Source organism: Theobroma cacao, chromosome 1 (genome assembly GCF_053813885.1).
Source record: "Theobroma cacao isolate CCN51 chromosome 1, ASM5381388v1, whole genome shotgun sequence".
NCBI classification, from domain to species: domain Eukaryota; kingdom Viridiplantae; phylum Streptophyta; class Magnoliopsida; order Malvales; family Malvaceae; genus Theobroma; species Theobroma cacao.
Window position 1 is genome coordinate 12,770,059 of NC_142639.1, and position 20,801 is coordinate 12,790,859.

The 20,801-nt window shown below is 35.2% G+C and overlaps 1 pseudogene; it reads right to left on the reverse strand.

Moving 5' to 3' along the window:
- Positions 1-887: 887 nt before the first annotated feature.
- On the reverse strand, positions 888-2,248 carry LOC18612411 (F-box protein At3g07870 pseudogene; annotated as a pseudogene).
- Between the last annotated feature and the right edge of the window lie 18,553 nt (positions 2,249-20,801).

Consider the following 20,801-nt stretch of genomic DNA (forward strand, 5'->3'; position numbering starts at 1 on the left):
TAGTCATAGTCCAAAAATTTATTTCTTGGATAAGGTTAGCTTGTGTCAATTTTGGTAATTAGCAGCAATCATTAGACCAACTCCTTGAGGTTCGGCATCCCACTCATCACTTATTACTTGTCACGACCGTGTACACTTGCACGAAGTCTTTGCTAGTAATTTACATTCAATTTGAGCATATTTACATATTGCATAGGCAAGATTATTATTACTTTTAGCTAGCAACAATAAGATACAAGGAAGTTCTGTGCTTTCGGAGATGAAACCAAAGTCACCGGCGCATAATTTATTTGCACTTTGATACAAATAGATAAAACACAGACAAAGTCATCAATGATCACGCAATATTTTAGAAAAGTATATAGTTGGTGTCGATTCAAGAAGACAAACAAAAGAAAACGTTGTATATATTCTATTTAGAATAGGTAAATTGTTGTATATTAACCTAACCTTAACTAGATTAAATATTATTCTGTCACAGTTGGTTGAACCGTACAAATTGGGCCTTTCAAAATATTTTTCACTATATTGGCTTTAATCAACATATAGGACACACAAAAATATCATAACTTTTTTTATTTTTGGCAAAAAACCCCAAGGTTCTCCTTTATCTTTCAATTCAGTTTTACATCGAGTCATTTCCAAACTTAGTTGTTACAATCAATTAGTCCCAAAACTCTTATATTCCAATGAGTCATTTCCAAACTTTGAATTAATTAAATGGAAGTTAGAATCAATGGTACATATCCCAATAGCAGAAGCCGAAAATTAATTGAGGGGAAGGCAATAAAATAGGGGCAACCGATTACAAGGTGCAGGGCGAATGATGAACACATCAAAGTAAATCAAAATAAATTTATAGATTATTATAATAAATAAGAAGCTCAGAACTCAAAGGAAATTAACAGCCATCTATTTCGTTACTTTCACAGCTTAGATATTAACAGGAGTGTCAAGCCAGTTAAGGCTGCCGACATGAGCAACTATTTTGAAATGATCCGGTATTTCTGGTAACGTAAGCTCCTTGAATGTTCCTTGTTGTGGATCATAAAGAACAAATGCTCTGCTTTTATAGTCTAATAAGATCTCATCACTTTTCAAATTGCATACGACTCGAACAAATGAATTAGGGAAACCGACCCTTGAATACTTCAAGCGTCGGAAGTTCTCTTGCTGCAATGTTTGGGGCAAGTAAGTCCCAATGTTAAATTCTTTGACCCAAGATTCCTTCATACCATATTCCTTCATAATCCAAACCTCTAATTGTTTATCGTGATAAGCACCAGCAGATAGACAACCACGTAGAACCATCAGATGATGAAAACACCTGCCTAAGCCACAACAATCAGGTTTAGGCATCTCCTGGAATTGCTCAGTTGCGAGATCAAACGATATTAGTAAGCTAGCCTGGGAGTACTTGTTAGGCCTAGAAAGCCAATGAAGTCTCCCTTTGACCATAACCTTTGATGTCTGCCAAATAAAACGGTAAGATATCTTTCCCAAATTTCTCCAACCCGGGCTTCCAATAGTGAGAATATGAAACTCAGATTGTATTATAGTAGATGCATCAACATTAGAACCGTCTCTATTTCCCAAACTTTTTCGGTATACTGTCTGGACCACCTTGTATTCTTTTGTGGTTGGATGGAAACCAAATTCTAAGTGTCCCAGCTGTGCTGGTGATTTAATGAATTCTGAAAGCTCTATGAAAAGCCTGGTAAAGGGGTTGCAAATGTATATGCCTCGGGAATCACGCATGCATAGCAAACCATTGCACGAATCTACCAAACACATAGGCACAGAGGAATTAGGAGGCCTCTTTGAGTTCACATTTCCTTGGCTATGATTAGAGAAATCTGTTAAAGTAAAGCTGATATGAGGCAGGCCAATGGCTTTGTAAGATGAAGCTTGGATCATTGTCAGCCATGTGCGAGAAATGCTCACTAACAAGAAGCGGATCTTGTATTAAGCTTTTCCAGGCTCGACAGACCAACTTTGATTGCACCAAAGATGCTATAAGAAGCCTCGATAGAATCCCAAGGATGATCTCCTGAGGAAGACGCTCCATCATATTTGCTGCTGTCTGGCTGCTGGTTGGTCTGTCTTGACAACTTTGATCTTTTCCATGATCGATCCCGTCTTTCATCATTAGCGACGGTAGAGATGCAGAAGACAAGTCATCATATATGGAGGTTTTGGACTTCGGGCGATCAAAAAAATGCTTTCGATGCATAATTTCACTTTGTTACAATTTGTTAAAACAAAGAGAAAGTCATCAATGATATCACCATATATTTTATAAAAGCATTCTTGGTCTTGTCCATACAAGACAAACATCATAAAGAGCCGTAAAAATTACGTAGACCACATATATATTGATGTATATTAACCTAATCTTAACTTTAGACTAATCACTTTTCGGCCATGTTTTCTGAACCGCATAAATTGGGGCACCTTTCAAAAGATCTTGCATTGTAGGCTTTAATCAAAATATAGCACCAACTGAAGGGGTTGTAAAGCTTTCGTTAAATTACAGTATTACCTTTCTGCTTATAATTAACAGAGCCTTTATCCTCTATATTAAACTTAAAACATTTTTCTTTTAAAAAAAAGTTGATAAATCTTAAAAATTAAAAGTTAACATCAATTTAAAAAATTATTAGAGTTAATAATTTAATAGTAAGATGTTTTTATTACAATTAATTAACTTGTAAAGAGTAAGGTATTTTTTTTTATATTAGTTAAGAGGCTGCTCTTCATCAGCAAGTGGTACTAACGGTGATGACTGTAGTGGCAGCGCTGCCATCAACGGCCTCAATCCCCGTGTTGAACAAGAAGTTTAAGCTAAAGTTTTGAGTTTCCCCCAATGCAACCCAAATCATGTGTTGTGGAAATTGCCCAAGAATCAACAAAGATAAAATCCAGAGAAAATAAGCAAACAGAAAAACACAAGCGTTTACGTGGTTCGGCCTCTTGCCTACGTCCACGGAGTGAAACTGTTATTCTATTATTGAGAATTTAAAGTACAATAAATTGACCTTTATGGTTCCCCAAAACAAACCAAGATCCCTTGCACACTCTTCCTCAATAACCTCCCAAGAACATTCACTCAAACCACTCTAGCTCCACCTAGAGCAAAAGATAGAGTTACAAGATGTTCTCTCTCTAGAGCTCTCAAAGCACTACTTGTAATTCTAAAGCCTAGAAATTCACTTTTATAGTATAAAAGTCCAAAGTAGAATGTGATTAGAATTCGATGTGGAATAAGAAGTTTAAAATCATACAACTACTTAATATTGTATACAAACAAAAATCCTAATCAAATAAGATTTAGAATTCTAGTCAACCTAAAACTCAACAAATCTCCACCTTTGACTTGAATTCAAACTCCTTAAACCTCTTCCACTAGTCGCACCTAATTGCAACTTCCTAACTCCACCTACTTTCCAACACCTTGAACAACTCTCCAAGCACAAGACTTTCTAAATCATTGGCCTTTATAATTACCACGACTACACATACCGAATCAAACATGGTCCAACACTTGATTCCACAAAACGACCAATGCACCTGTGTAGCCGTCAAGTCAATGGCACTAATTAACTTCGGAAAAGGACCTCGACGACCCTTCCAATTCACTACTGGCAAGATTTTTCGTCCTTTTACCATCGTCTACACCATGGGAACCTTTCATCACCTCCTCGGCAAATGAAATCTCACTTTGGTAGCTACCATCCCCTGTGCACTGTTCCCATCCTTTCGAGGCCTCACATTCTAGACGATACAAGCCATTATGCAAATTTCCCCTCATCAGGACCATGTCGCCTTGTGTGACTTTTACTACTCCATCACAAGCAGAATATCCATACCCTTTGGAGTCTAACAGGCTCAATGATATTAGATTCTTACGCATCTTTGGGACATGGGCCACACCACCCAAAGAGCGCACAACCCCATCAAACATTTTGATTTTCACCACTCCAATACCCATGACCTTCACTATTGACTTATTACCCAAAGTCAAATTCCCAGCCACTCCTTCTTGAAGTAAATCAAAACAATCCTTTTGATAACATATGTGAGTAGTAGAAGCAGAATCTAAATACCAATCAGAATTTGCATCCATATTTTCTGAAATTGTAAGGACATCACAATCATCACCTTCAGTAACGAAAGCACACTCATCTTTGTTCTCGTTACTTTCATCCCCTTTTGTAGGACAATCCCTTTTAATATGCCCATACCCTTTGCATTTAAAGCATTGAACATTGTTGGATCTAGACTTGCCACCCTTAAATCCCTTACTAGTTGACTTCCTCCTATTAGTCTCAATTACTAATGCCAAGCCATTTGGATCTCTATCCCCTTCTTTACTTTTCTTTCGGACTTCACGAGACATTAACGTTGCTTGTGCTTGTTCTAACGTTATTGTATCCATCCCACATATAAGAGATTCCACAAATACCTCATAGGAGTCTGGAAGCGAAGCCAAGAACAATAGTGCCTTTTCCTCTTCCTCCACCTTGACATCAACCTTCTTCAACTGATCAATGATTCCATCGAATTCATTCATATGCTTCATGAGGTCTCCATTCTCCTCCATCTTTAAGCGATACAACTTTCGCCTAAGCTGCAACTTGTTAGAAAGACTTTTCGCCAAGTAAATTTTCTCTAACTTTGCCCATAATCTTAGAGCAGAATCCTCATCAATAACATGATTAAACACATTATCTCCAATGCAAAGTCGAATAGTGCTCACACACCTTTGCTCCAACTCTGCCCATTCAACATCCTTCATGTTATCTGGTTGCCCTTCCTCCTTTCCTAGCAAGGGGCGCATTAAACCTTGCTGCACAAGGAGATCTTTCATCCTTCTCTGCCATTGCGTGAAACTAGTCTTCCCATCAAACTTCTCAATTGAAAAATTCGTAGAACTAGTAACTTTCGACATCCTTGTTGAATCTTGAATTTACAGAACCCGAAGCTCTGATACCAGTTTGTTGTGGAAATTGCCCAAGAATCAACAAAGATAAAATCCAGAGAAAATAAGCAAACAGAAAAACACAAGAGTTTACGTGGTTCGGCCTCTTGCCTACGTCCACGGAGTGAAACTGTTCTTCTATTATTGAGAATTTAAAATACAATAAATTGACCTTTATGGTTCCCCAAAACAAACCAAGATCCCTTGCACACTCTTCCTCAATAACCTCCCAAGAACATTCACTCAAACCACTCTAGCTCCACCTAGAGCAAAAGATAGAGTTACAAGATGTTCTATCTCTAGAGCTCTCAAAGCACTACTTGTAATTTTAAAGCCTAGAAATTCACTTTTATAGTATAAAAGTCCAAAGTAGAATGTGATTAGGATTCGATGTGGAATAAGAAGTTTAAAATCATACAACTACTTAATATTGTATACAAACAAAAATCCTAATCAAATAAGATTTAGAATTCTAGTCAACCTAAAACTCAACATCATGAGTGCCCAACATAAAAAAAAGGGTCCAATTTCACCTTTGGATCGTTCTCTTGATCAGGTTCAATCTGCTGGGCTTGTTGAACGCAGCGTTGAATCTCCCTCACTAGGATCTAAAAGGCTTCCACCTTTTAAGCTTGACAACCAGCAAGCTCCTCAAGCATTGGAAACTATTAATGAACCTAGAGTTTTACCCATTTACTCCAATGAGAATGGGTCATCTCCAACCCTCCTTGCCCATTCAGCGTTCGTCCCAGCTGGAATCAAACTTGTGGTTGATTTAGATTGTAACCCGTGTGTTCAAGCCCTTCCTCAACTAAATTTGGCTTTTTCCCCGAATTCAACCCCAAGTAATTCTAATCACAGTCAGCATCTAACTCACCTAATATAGAGCAAATTTCTGTTGAAGGCACTTCTTCTTCTCATAACCAGGTTGAAGACTCCGAGTCTGTCTCTTTTGAAGAAGATTTCCCAGAGTTAGTCAAAGCTTGTTCAAAAGATAATAGAAACATCAAGAAATTGAGGGAAAACGGAATAGAGAAATTGGCATGTAACTCTTCTTACTTTGCCTCTAGTGCTAAGATTGAAGAGGCGGAATCAACTTGGGCAAGCAACTTAGCCTTGTATTTCGATGCCCGGATCAAGTTTTGATTGACAATTGTTGAACAACGTGAAAACCACTGCTCGGAAGTGAAGCTTTACAAATGATTTTATTATATCATCAGAAAATATTCTTTCGCTATTGATTGCTTTGAATTTCATTTTTTCACTTACTTAAATATTCATTCTTTTCCCGCTCATGATCTTTTTTGTAGTCTTTGCTTCGAGTGTTTAATTTTCATCGTTGTTTTGGTTGGAATTTCGTCTCGGTATCTTTTATGGCCCCTTTGCTTGAGGTTGTGCTTATTTCTCTGCCTAGATAGTCTTTTTCGGGGTTTTCTCCCGAATGCTCTTTGGCATTGCCGCCCTGGTTGGCTCTGCTGCTTACTGTTTTTTGCTAAGAATATCATTAATGCTCGATTGTGGTCTGCTGTTGTGGGATAAGGCCTGACTCTAGATTCTATGTTCTTAGCCTTCCTTGCTTTTTATCTACCCTTCTTTAATCCCTCCCAAGACAAACTTCAGTTTCATTGGCATTGCTGTTGTGCTGAAAAAAAAGAACTCTGACCTAAAACTAATTTCTAGGTCATTTAGGAAAAAATTTGGCCAAAGAGTCAGACCCAATGGCATTAATGTTTTCAACATATTGGTGTTTTATCACTCCGTTTTGATGATTTATGATGTTTTAAATCTCAAATTCATTGCTTAGTCTTGTGTGTGGGTTATTTGTAGCCTACTTTTTTCATGCTAAAGCCAACTCATTATGTGGCTTAGTTCTTTCCCGCTTGCTTGATGATTTTGGGTAAGTAGGCTTCTTGTTATCTCACTGCTTTATGCGGTATTTTAATGAAATGAAATCTTTTTTTTTGTCGAGCAAAAAAAAGATAATAATATAGTTCATGTGCAATTTACACGTTAACTAAACATTAGTTTAGATAAATGATTCTTTTTTTTTTCTCAGCCAAGAGAATATATTCATTAAAATCATTGAAAGAACTATATAGTGAGTTCAGCTAGTAAGACTAGGGATGAACTTCTGATACAAGCATAATTTGCAAAAATAGTAAGATGCACGAAGTATGCAAAATCATCAATCTGTCCTGGTCAACAAAACAACTAACAGAAATCAAAAGCAAGGCCTAGACAAGTCATACATCAAATACCAGCCAAAAAAAAAAAAGAGAAAATTACAAGGAAAAAATGCATTTGGGAATGGATTAGGACTAGCTTGGAGCATTAAACACTGGTGAAGAACAAAAGAAACCCTCTGTCCAAGGATGTTGGGGTCACCTGCAAAGAAATCACCACCATGCAGAAAAGAAATTTGATTTTTCAACTCCGTATTTGGCCAATGAGTCCATGAACGAGTTGCTTTCTTTGAAAATGAGATGAAAAGATATTGCAAGGGATAGTCGCAATGAGTCGATCTCGTTGAAGATGTACCATTTGTTCCACTGTCGTTTGTCCATATCTTTCACCCAAGCAAGAGCAATCTTAGAACCTGATTCAATGGATAAGGGGGATGATGAGAGAGGGGAGGCTGAGATGACTCATAGGCCATAAAAGATGGAAGCTTTGCATAGTTAAAGTTTTGAGCACTAAGTGGACCAAAAAATATGCCAACCATAAACCCTTATGAGTTATGTAGGACTCCTCCACAACTTGTGGGGTCTGATTTATCATTAGCGGAGCCATCAACATTAAATTTAAACTCACGTATTGGTGGTGGATGCTAAGAAATCCTAATACAATGGTGTAATGGACTGAGCTTCAGGAGGGAGTTTCGTGGGATATGCCACCAACAAAAATCATCAGTGGCATCGATCTTTTCACATGCTCAGGTCCAAAACATAGAGTGCATTTTGATTAGTAAAAGAATCTCATCCTCGTCCCCCACCTTTTTATTAAAAATAGTGTCATTGCATGCTGACCAAAGGGACCACAAACCAACATCGCAAATAGTCATTCACCATTTATAGGTGTTGCTCGCAAAAAAGCTATTTGACCATGACTAGATAAAAAAAGACAAAGTCCCCACCATTTGAGAACAAGACCTTATACATCTTAGTTAAAACTACATGAGAGTAGTATATGAGAGCAAGTCTCGACTACAAGGCCACACTAGGGACATCTAAGCTAATCAGTACTAAATTGAACACTTTAGGACACAAGAAAACCTTTGGTAGGTAAGGAATCCATGAGTGAGAGCCAAAGAAAGCATTGCACCTTTGGAGGAACGGGAGTTGCCAAATAGAGTTGAACCATACCAAATGGTTACTAGGATTAGCATCAAGAAATGAGTAGAAAGTTTCAACAGAGAAAGTGCCTTTAGAATTGTGCCTCCAAATGAGTTTGTCACCTTTACCTTAGAGTAGTGAAATTGAGGATAACTTTTGAAGAATCTCATCATAAATTTCCTTTTCCCCTAAGTAAAAGTTACATTTAAAAGATATGGACCATGAGCCACTGTTCCATGCATCAGTAACTTTCATTTCCTTTGAAACAACCAAGGAAAAAAGGTGAGGAAATTTAGAGCAAAGCGGAACATCATCAGTCCATTTGTCAAGCCAAAAGAATGTAGTTGCACCATCCCCCAAAATCCACTGGCATGCTTGATCCCTCATAAGTTCTCAGACAACCTCATTTGAAGATAAGCTAATGATGGATCACCATATCAAAGACATTTTCCCCATGTTTAATGATGATGGTAACCAATGGGTATCTCATTTTTCATATTTTTCAACAATCAACCTCCTCTATAATGCATTTTCATCATTATCATAATGCCACCACCATTTTAGAAGGAAAGTCAAGTTTTTATGTTTAAGGCTTGAGATCCCCAAACCGCCTTATTTTTCAACAATCAACCTCCTCCATAATGCATTTTCATCACTACTGTACTGCCACCATCATTTTGCAAGGAAAGTCAAGTTTTATGTTTAAGGCTTTAGATCCCTAAACCACCAAATCTTTTGGGCTTGCAAAATATGCTCCATTTAACCTTTGCTATCTTTCTATTTTCAATCGTTCCTCTTCACAATAAAACTAGCTTGGATTGCTTATGTTTGCTAATAACCCTTTTTGGTGCCTTGAAAATCGAGAAATAGTAAAGAGAAAGAGAAATAAATATAGGGTTAATGTGTGTTATTCTACCTCTAAATGATAGGTATTTAAGTTGCCATAGCACAAGGCACTTTTTGAAATTGTTGATAACCAAAACCCAAGTACTGACGCATTGAGGATTTGTACCAAATGGGGTGCCAAAATAGGGGAATGGAAGAGACTCTAACTCACAATGGAGAATGTTAGAGATTTCTTTGCCGATTTAACTAGAAGTACCCGCGAGAAAGACATGATTTATAAAAGTTTATACAGAGACTTGAAACTAGCTAAAAGCAATGTAAAAGACAACGAACATTGAGCGCACCTTGTAAATTCTGTGTGATGAACATGACAATGTCATCCACAAATTAGAGGTGCGAGATAGTAATATTTGAGGCGATAAGTGTGATACAGCTATATAAATGAAGAGACTCAGCTCTAAGTAGTGACAATTGTAAGGTCTCCATTGCCATAATAAAAAGAACAGGTGATAGTGGGTCACCTTGGCGAAGCCACATCTCATTTTAAATTCAAGGGAAGGGCATCCGTTAATAAAAACAAAAACTTTGACTGTGGAGATGCAATGATAAATCCAACGTCGCCTTTTCTGACCAAAACTCATTGCTTTCATAACTATTATAAGACACCCCCAATCCACAAAATTAAAGGCTTTTCGAAATCTAGCTTCAATACAATCCCACCCTTATTATGTACTTTAAGCTTCATGTTGTAAATGATTTCATTGGCAAACATAATACCGTTAACAATTTGACACCCATTAACAAAAGCACTTCGATTATCACTAATTAGCTTGAAGTTAACTAACTTGAGCCAATTTACAAAGAGCTTATAAAGAATTTTGTAATTAGAACTCACAAGGCTATAGGGTCAGAACTCTCTAAAAGAAGTGGGATTTTGTACCTTAGGAATGAGAGCCGTGAAGGTCCTTTTCAAGTTTACCGATTATCATAAAATCCGCAATCACAACAAAGAGGTCATGCTTAACCATGACCCAATTTTTCTTGTAAAAGTTTAGGTTGAAACTGTCAAGGTCAAGAGCCTTAAAGCCATCACAACTCCAAACTATGTCTTTTAGTTCATCCATAGATGGGGGAGCCTTTAAATTAAAAGCATCATATAGACTAATTTTCTTGAAATGTAATTCTTAAAAAACAGGCTGTGACCATTGGGTGATGTTGAAAAGATTTCTGAAGTAATCGTAAATAGTATTGTGGATGCCATTAAGCTTAAAAACCCAATAACCATCAACCATGACACTTGCTATGAGATTTCTACATGATCGAGCTTTCGCAGTGCATTGAAAGAAATGAGTATTCTTGTCCCCTTCCTTAAGCCACTGAATCTTTGACTTTTGAAGCCATAAGGATTCTTTTTGCCTTGATGTTGTCCATAATTGATGCATCATGGTCCTTCTAGCCACACATTCACCCTCAATGAGGTCACGCAAGTTCCCAATCATATCATAGTCATCCATGAGATTTTCGAGCTCTAAGATTTTATTGTTTATATTGACAAAAGAAGCTTTGTTCCATTGTTTAAAATGAGACTTTAATCTGTTAAGCATTTTTTTTAAGTAAAAACCTGAAGAGCCATTTAAATTCATCTTTGCCCATTTTTTAATTACCATGTCACTAAAGCCAGGCAATGATGACTAGCAGTCAAGATAACGAAAGCTAGTCGCGGGCCCCAGTCAACAAATACTAAGGCGAGAAAGATTGGATAGTGATCAAAAAGTTATCTCTTAAGCCTTTGTTGAGTAAAATCATGAAAAGATAAGACTCATTCGGAAGAGAGAAGAAAATGATCAAGTTTGCTCCTTTTGAAATTTGAACTATACCATGCGAATTTCTTACCTAATAGTGGTAAGTCAGTGAGTACACAAGTATTAATAAAGTCATTAAAATCATTGATACCTGAACCAATAGAGTTGCACCGTTATCTTTCCTCGGCTTTCCAAACGGTGTTGAACTCTCCTGCACAACACCAATTCAACTAAAATTGGTTTTTGAGAACAAGAAGTTTCTACCAAAGAATACATTTATCTTCAAGGTTGCATGGGGCATAAATGTTTAAAATTACGCAAGGAAAATTTTTAGGAATCTAAGTTTCGCTAAACAGATTTAACCTATCATCAATAATAAAGGATGAAACGGTAAAGAAATTTTTATCCCAAATAGAGAGAATTCCACCAGCTTGCCCATATGTAGGGTTGATAAGCCAACCAAGATTCTAATGTCCTCAAAGGTGCTTGAAATATTGGGAAAGGAAATCGGTACACTTTGTTTCTTGAATGAGTAAAAATTAGACTTTATGATGCTGATCAATTTACAGATAAAACTAGCATTTTTTGTATTGCCTAAGCCTCGGGCATTCCAACAAAGGATGCACATTGGTAAAAGAGAAGTCAACCAACCATTAACTTAATAAATATCCACCAGCCAAAGAAGAAAAGAAAGCCCAGAATCAAGGCAAATGAACAGAGTTAAACATAACATGCCAGAAATGTATCATTAGAAAAATAAAAGAACAACAAATCATCTCGAACCTTAGATAGGTAACTGTGACTTTGGAAGGTAAGTAAGCAAAATTGATTAACAAAAGAGAAAGGTTGAAAGGATTTACATATCATCAATTGAGAAGATGAAAAAATCTCAAAAAATTAATATGAGATTTTAAGTAAGGATTACCTTTGCGATGAGCCTTAGTGTCCATTTTCTTTATAAGCCTTAAAATACTTTGCTCAAAACCTTAAGGATAGTAGCCCACTTGCTTACCAATGTCCCAAGTAGCCTTAGCTTCATTGACAATAACATAGTTTCTGTTTTTGAAATCACCGTCTGATAAGAAGTCATTTGAGAAAAGGCTATGAAAGTTTTCAAGGAGGACTCTTTTGGTTTGTTTACTAATGGCTTTTTTTCAATATTGCTAATCCTTTTGGACCTTATTCTCCCACCTTTAACTACACCGGATATGTCATTAATGAAGGTCACCTTGCTTGTGGTATTAAATAGAGGGAGCTCATCAATTGTATCTACATCTTTCAAGTTGCTAGCATCTTAATCACAAGGTGTCGTGGAGCCCTCTAGAGTATCACCTGCGATAGAGTTGGTTTCAAGATTTTGGTTTGGGCCCTTGTTCAAGCTATTTTGACTTTGAGAATTTCCTTGCACAGATTTGGGTTATGAATACAGTTGAAAGTCTTGACTAGGTGAAGGCTTAAAACATGATGAAAAGTTGAGTGGACATACAGGCTCAAAGCTTGGTGAAGAGTTAATAGGACTTGCAAGCACAATAGGGAGATCAAGGCCCTTTTGTGTCAAGGGCGAGCTACAAGAGGTATTATCATGTTGGATTTAAAAGCCCATATTTTTATCTAAGGCTAAATTTAGGCTTCAGTCACACGATGGGTTGGGTGAACAAATAGAGAGGTCGGGCTTGATAGTTGGGCTTGGAAGGGGAAATGGTTCAATAGAGGTGAGTATGAGCTCTAGAATGTTGGCTTGGTTCATGTGTTTTGAAACAAACCCATTGTTGAGCAGCCCATCTAAATCCACCCTTTTTTCCTTCATTATCTACGACATGAGGTTCATCATGTTCTGTAATGCAGCCACCACTAGAGGCAAATGTTTTTGACGAGATGTTATCTTCCTCTAAACATGGATAATTCTATGATATGGAGTTATTTGGACTTAATTTTGATAGTAATTTAGCTTAGTTCTTGTATTAATGTATAAAAATTAATAAGTTTTATTTAATTATTTTAAATTAGTTATTTTAAATGAGTTAATCTACTCTTAGTTAATTTTATGCTTAATTTGGTGTTAATGTTATTAAAATAGGTTGTTATTGATTTATTTATGCTTTTGTAGGTGTTTGATGAAAGAAGAATTTTAATGGAAGAAGGAGAGCAATTTCAAGGTGCAAACTTCCAATGCACATGTTTCGGTATTTTAGCCATAACTTTCTCTACAGAGCTCTAAATGAAGCAATTCTTAAACCATTGGAAAGATGAGAGAAAAATATACAATTTCATGTTTAGAACTTTGCCCTGTTCGCTTGTAAGATGGTCAAAAATCTTGTCAAAGTTGACACACTGTAGAAGTCCTAGAGCAATTACAATTTCTCTTAATTAATTAGGCAAGGCTGCAACTCACATAGTCTGATGAGGAAATTCTAGTTGAAATTGACTTCTTTCTCCACCCAACTTGGCCTAACTTTAAAGCCTATAGAAACAACCTTTCGGAGGACTTAAAAAAAGAAAGAAAAACACTAGATTGATATTTAAGAGTCAAGTTACAAAGTCATTGAAGTTAAGAAGAATTTGAAGGATTCAAGGAGATTTGAAGATCAAGAATACAACTTTGAGTTTTTCTATCTTTTCTTATATTCTCTTTTTTTCTTGGTTTTGTTTTTAATTTTTTCATTTTATTCGATGATAATGTATGACTTGATGGGGAACTAAATTGTTAATTTAAAATTATGATTGAACTCAATATGTAGTCTGAATTATTTATCACTATTTACTTATGTTTAATAGATTTAAGTTGTTTATTTTATTCTGTTCTTAATGCTTCTAGTTGATTGGCCACCAATTAGATTGAATTGGAAATCTAAATTAAACCTTGATGAAGGAGATTTAGGTCGACCTTAAATAGAATAGCGTATGATCGAATACACTTAGTTGATTAGGTGGTTTGATTTGCATATAGGGTAGACATACACCTATAAGCCATACGTAACCAAAATTATAGCATAAACTTAATGAATCTTTCTTCAATATAATTTGCAAAGACATATAGTAAATTAATTAGGAGAAGTATTTTTATGAGAAACTCGACAAAAACTTGTAAATAATTTAGGACTATAGGTTAGCAACTTGATCCATTAAATTGAGTTAAGAGAGAGAAAGACAATATTCAGATGAACTATTGAGGGATATCATAAACTTAGGTTTGGCAATTACTAAAAGTTAATAAAGTAAATTTGCTACTAGATTTTATATTAGTTTTAGTTTTAGTTATTAGTTTAATAGTTTCAAATCTTTCTTTTTAATTTTAATTGTTTAGATAAAATTATGGTGTGTTAATTTTAGGAGTTAGCAACAAAGATTAATTCAATTCTCTGTGGGATCGACACTCTACTCATCTCTATATTATCTTTACAATACATGCATTTGTATGAGTAGAAAATTGAACAACAAGTTTTGTTCGACTTGTAAGATGGTCAAAGTGGTAAACATGAAAGTTGTATCTTTTTCTCTTATCTTTCCAATGGTTTAAGAATTGCTTCATTTGGAGCTCTGTAGAGAAAGTTATGGCCAAAATACCGAAGCATGTGCATTGGAAGTCTACACCTTGAAATTGCTATTCTTCTTTCATCAAATACCTACAAAAGCACAAATAAATCAATAAGAACCTATCTTAATCACATTAACACCAAAATAAGCATAAAATTAACGAAGATTAGATTGACTCACCTAAAATAACTAATTTAAAATAATTAAATAAACTTACTAATTTTTATGCATTATTACAAGAACTAAGCTAAATTATTATCAAAATTAAGCCCAAATAACTCTATATCATAGAGTTATCACACCCCTAAACTTAATATTTTGCTAGTCCTCGAGCAAAACATAAAAAAGAACCTAACTTATGAAAATCAAATTCAGTTAATGAAAAATAAATATAGTTACTACTACTACTACTACAACAAGAGATAAAGTGCACCAACTCAGTGATTTCTTGTAATTTCCTCAAAAGTATGTCTATCAATAATTAACCTAAGAAAAAATATAGGCCTCATTCAAATTCATGTTTCAATTCTAATGCAAGTGTTAGTCCCAAGTAAATATGCTAGAGCGGAGGTGAATAACACTTTTTGGCTCTTATACAAATTAACTTATAATTGGGGACAAATGCAAGATAAAAGAGAAATTTAAAAATGAATGAAAAACTAAAAACAAAGCAGACAATCACACCAGAATTTATAGTGGTTCGATTCAAGACCTACATCCACTATCTTGATTATTTAATCAAGGATTTTCGAAATCAATCCACTATAAAAGGTGAAATTCACAAGCTTTCACCAAGCTTTACAATGATTTTTACCAGGCTTAGCCAAAACTTTTCACAATAGTTTTTACCGGGATCAACTAAAACACAACACCTAACTTTTCAAGGCTAAGTTAGAACTTATGCTTAATCAAGCAATCCTAGTTTGAATCAATCCCTTAGAGTGACCCGCTCACTCTAAGAATACAAGGAGAGAAGTGATAAAAGTGTACCTATGATCACAAGGTTGATCTAAGTGGTACAAAGTGAAGTGCAGATCACAATTACTAAGATAGGAGTTGAGTGCAGTATATGAATAAAGAGTATTTGCTGGTTTTTTAGCTCTTTTGGACTTGGAAGCCTTAATTACATTTATAGCCTTTGGAAGCCTTTTAAATACTTGGAAAATTAGCTCTAATAAGTGGTAGGTAGTTTTTGACCGTTGGAAACAATTTTGTTGTAGTTCTAGCTGTTAATCTGTCTTCTAGTGCACAATTCAAATTTTCTAGCAGAATGTTCTTAGTCGACTAACTGATATCTTAGTCGACTAAGTTGTTTCTATCTTCTGTTTTGTACTTCTGGCAGTGAGCACTTAGTCGACTAACTTCCTTCTTAGTCGATTAAGTTGGTTCGATCTTGAAATCTAGATTTTTGGCAGTAGATTCTTAGCCGACTAACCCATTTCTTGATCGACTAAGTCTTTTCTGTTTCTCAATACTCTTGAGCCCGCCAACTTTTGATTTGAATTTTAGTTGACCAATCCTTTATTATTCAACTAAGGAGCTTTTGTTTTGTTGATTAATTGTGGCTTCTTATACATATAATTTTTGATATATCCCTTGGAATAATTTATTTATCATTGGCATACAATTCTTGTCATGCATACTCAAGTACAAATATTAGACACAAATGAATGGGAATGTTTTATTATCATCAAAAACTAATGGAGCTAATAGCAAGCACATTCGCAAATGAATTTTCGTGTGTGTGTGTGAAGTCTTTTACTAAGAATATCATGACATCCGAATGAGTTTATACCAACACAAATTTCAAATTAGTACTAGATTTTCATAGGTTTGCTTTTCATCTCTCTTTCCACTAATGTAGACCAATACCAAGCTAGGGATCAATAGGACTTTATAAATTTGTAATGTATGGCTAGGGTCAAGGTATGATAAAGGATATTAATGTGGCTTAAAACTCCCTAAGCACATAATTATTCTAGGACCTATATATAGAGTTCTATTTTCCTTCTCCAAGTACACCTTTTCTTCCACATTTGAACTTTTCTTTCATTCAACACACTTCTTTTTTTCAACACATTGTTTTTCACAATTTCACACCCCCAAACTTATTTTCTTTGTATTGTAGGTAGTGGGGTTATTTTTCATATTTTGAACTTTTTTTTTCTCACATCAACATCACCTTTCCACCTTGTTCAACATTTAGCTCAATCTATATTTCCTAAAATAATAAACATGCTTAGGAATGAAGGTTGCAAAATTAAAAAATTAATTTTAAGGCTAAGCTCAATTATTATGTAGTTTAACCAAGAAAAGGAAAATTAAGCTCAAAAGCGGTATACTAGGGATAAAAATATAAAAAGGTTATCTTTTTAGGCTTAAACGATCCAAAGATGGCCTAAATCATGTCCCTAACTAAGTATTGCCTAAGATTTTGCCTCGAGAGAAAATCAAGTAAATTCTAGAATTCATGACATAATCTAAAATTTACATTAATATAAACCTTCTCTAGATATTCAGAATAATTCAAAGGAAAAGATATAGTGCTCAAAATTGTGAAAATCACATTCTAACAATAATACTTAACAAAAAATTTAGCATGAATCCAAACAAAAACCTTATTCACCAAAAGCTAAAAATTCAAGACAACTAGTTATCATCATTGGATAAAAAAAATCATTGAAAAAATTTGCACAACTTTACTCTAGATTCCTAAGGTTCGCATAAATAATAAATTTATTTACCAACTAATCCTAAATTATTTATAAAAATAAATACGCATGCAAATAAAATTAGATCTAAAACTTCCACAGAATATTCATTATCAGAAAAATAACTTCAACACAACTTAGGCAATCAAGAACACAATCAGGAGAGAACTCACAAACAAACAAACAGAATATTTGATTACCCATTGCAAGCTGAATATGTTCTTATATTTTCTCTGAAAAGGTTGTTGTGATGAGAATGGTTGCTCTGTTGAAAGAATTCATCTGTAACAATCATTCATCCAAACAATGGTAAGTGCCCGATAGGCTCCTAATCTGATAAAAAAGTTGTTGTTTCATACATGAACTGGTACCCCCGTCACTAATAACCAACGTCTTCTTTCCTTGAAAACCATGTTCAGTGACCATGGCTTAAAATCATCAAACCGAGTTGATAACAAAATCCAGTTGGAGTTTTTCAATAGCTCAAAAAATTAGTGATCGAGAAAGGAGATGAGAAAATGAAAGCTAGATAAATGCCTTACCTCATACCCAGTTTTGCCCTCACGTTTGATCGACTTTGATATTTTCTCTAGCTCTTTACAATTTTTGTTGAAACCCATAGCACAAATCTTAAGCTCATGAATGGCTTCATCCTCTATATGCCCCAAACAAAATTTCAATGTCTTGTTCAATGGTAGTGGAGATGGGGGGATAACCGGTTTATCATCAAATTGTGAGTGTTGACCCACAAGTGCATGGAGGTAAGACTTACTCTAGACACCGACATTTTGAGGCCCTGACGCATTATCTTTTTTTGATTTGGCAATACCGACTGTTTTGGGATGAATTGGGGTGAGGGATTTATGGGTTTTTAATGGTTTTTTGTTGTCTGCATTTGGCTAGGCTCACAACCAATGTTTGGCCAAAGATTTTAATCACATTCATCTTTTGGATCACCAAGCGAGCTTCATCCATGGATGGGAATCACCCAAATCCATACCTTATATTCCATTGCGGTTGCCTTTGAGGGGTGAAAGTTTCAATGACGTTGTCAAAGCCCATATTTTTGCAAATTGTTCTTAGCCAATGGTTGTTGGCACAAAGAGGGAGGTTTACAATGTGAATGGAGACAATGTGATTCTTTTGAGAGTTATTCCTGAAATTTGTCGCACAGTAAGGGAAAGCCATCACCATGCTTGTGGTTTGCTTAATCCTATACTTTTCCTTTTCTTAAGACCGCAACAACTTGAAAGGCTAGATAAATGGTCTTTATTGATGACGTTGTTGTTCTTTCTCTTTTTTTTTTTTAATTTCATAGATGAAAATGGTCACATCAAATTATAAATCTTATCTTGTACACTTAGGAAGTTTATACTACCTAGAAATTTTCTAACCCACTCATTATTGCCTTTTTTAATTTTGAAAATGCTAATTATCATCCTACTCATTGCCTTGAATTTAGCAAAGTGCATGTGTTTAAATTAGTTTTTTTAAAGCAAATTTTAATTAATAAATTGACACGTATTACAAAAATATTAATACAAATCTACTATCATGAACTTGGAGCGATGTAAAAGTTAAATCTCTATAATAATTTCAAAATGGACACTCCGTTCTAAAAAAAATATTTTTGCTAGACACATAGATCCAACCATTAGTCAATCGCTAGTATTTTCGTCAATTTGATGACGTGGCAAGAGTAAAAAGATATTTTTACCCTTGATTAATTTTTAAATTTACTATTATATAATTTTATTAATTAGAAAAAAACCTCCCTATATGGGGAGCACCGGAGTGTCCATTTCGAACAAATGGTATTTTAGTCTTTTCTTAATCTCTGTTAACGGTGTTTTCATTTTTGGGGCGAAATGTCTATTTCAAATACTAATGGACTCACTTGAAATTTTGACTAAAACTTAAGAGGGTGGGGGTATTTTACCTTAATTTTAAACTCAAAAGCACACAACAATACATGGCACTTTTGTGTCCTCTTTAAGAAGTAGCTCAAAAGTACTCCCCCTAACAACATTGTATGAGCCAAATCCCTTTTGTGCACAAATTCCCTCAACAAAAAAAAATCATATACCTAAGAAATCACCTTTTGTTTGATGATCTCAACGAGAAACCATGAATCCCACATCAAGGGAGGATGTAAGGAGACATGCACATTTGTTATGCACTAGAGTGAGATTAGACATTTAAGGGTTTACACTATTTTCAACCTATGATACACATTTTGTGAGACAAAATCATGAGGTCAGTGGATCAAAATGGGCAATACCTTGTAGGTTGATGTGGACCGTGACAATTGGTATTAAAGCGAAAGGAGACCAAGAACAAAAGAAGTGACTGGCCATCAACTAGAATCAACAACAACTCTAATGGTTTTAATTAAGGCAGTGAACAAGTAGAAACTCTGTTATCAACATAAAATCAAATCAATTTCATCTCACCCACACATTGCCTCAAAAAATTTACTCCATTATATTGGCCCAAATTGAAGCACTTAACATCCCCAAGTAGAATGGTCAAGAAGTTATGGCCACCATTATCGAACTTAATTAGTTTATCAAATCCCACATTCATGTCATATAAGAAATATATAACACTAGCACTAGGAAAAATTAATTGGCAGGGTGGCATTTTGAAAACTACGTGGGTAATAGTATGTTAAATTCAACGGCTTAATTAATTCTCTTTGTTGTGATTAAGAGGTTGATAACATGGGTTGATTTTTTATTGATCATTGGGTGATTAAGATGCATTGTTAAGGGGTGAGATTTTTTCACGACAATACCAGATGAAGAGATGGATTGGATAATTGAAATGTAGTGGGCAAGTTTAAAAAGAAAGTATCAAGTACCACAATCCAAACCGATTTGGTCAAAGAAGGAAAAGAGGTCAATGTTAGAATTCTTGAAGGAATAATGGTCCTTGTCATATTCAAAGAAGTGTGAATGATGGACACAATCCTTGAGTCCTACATGGAGTTATTGGAGACATGGTTTACATCTATTACCCTAGTAACTTATGCCCATCAAGCTAATGATTTCGGTGCATGGGTAAGGTTTTCTGAAATATCGATTAAGGTATGGCATTGCAATACATTTTAAGGCCATCAGTGAATGTTGGGATAAATTTATTGGCGTTGATAGAATTACACATAAGAAAGAAAAGTTAGACCAAGCTTTTGTGCTTGTGATGGTGAGTAGTAAGGCACTTATTCCTAATAAAGTCTATGTTGAAGTAGAAGGCAAAATACATAGTATTTTGGTCAATATTGTTGGAACGGAAGGCTATTGTGGGTTGGAGTGTTACTTGAAAGGGAAAGAGATCATCTATAAGGAAATGGAAAATCATTCAAAGGTGAAAGAGGGTGACGTTCGTGGCGAAGATAGAAGATGGAATAATGATGTTGGGTAAGAAAAAAAAGGTAAGAGGAAAGGTAGAAAAAAGAGAAAGTCAGAAGGGAAAGGTGAACTTGGAAGAGGATTTTGAATTAAAGTTGAGTAATGGAACTAGAAAAGGTAATACGATGGACAAAGAAAGGCTTGAGGTTTTTGCACCAGAGATCTTGTATAAGTTGAAAAGGCAA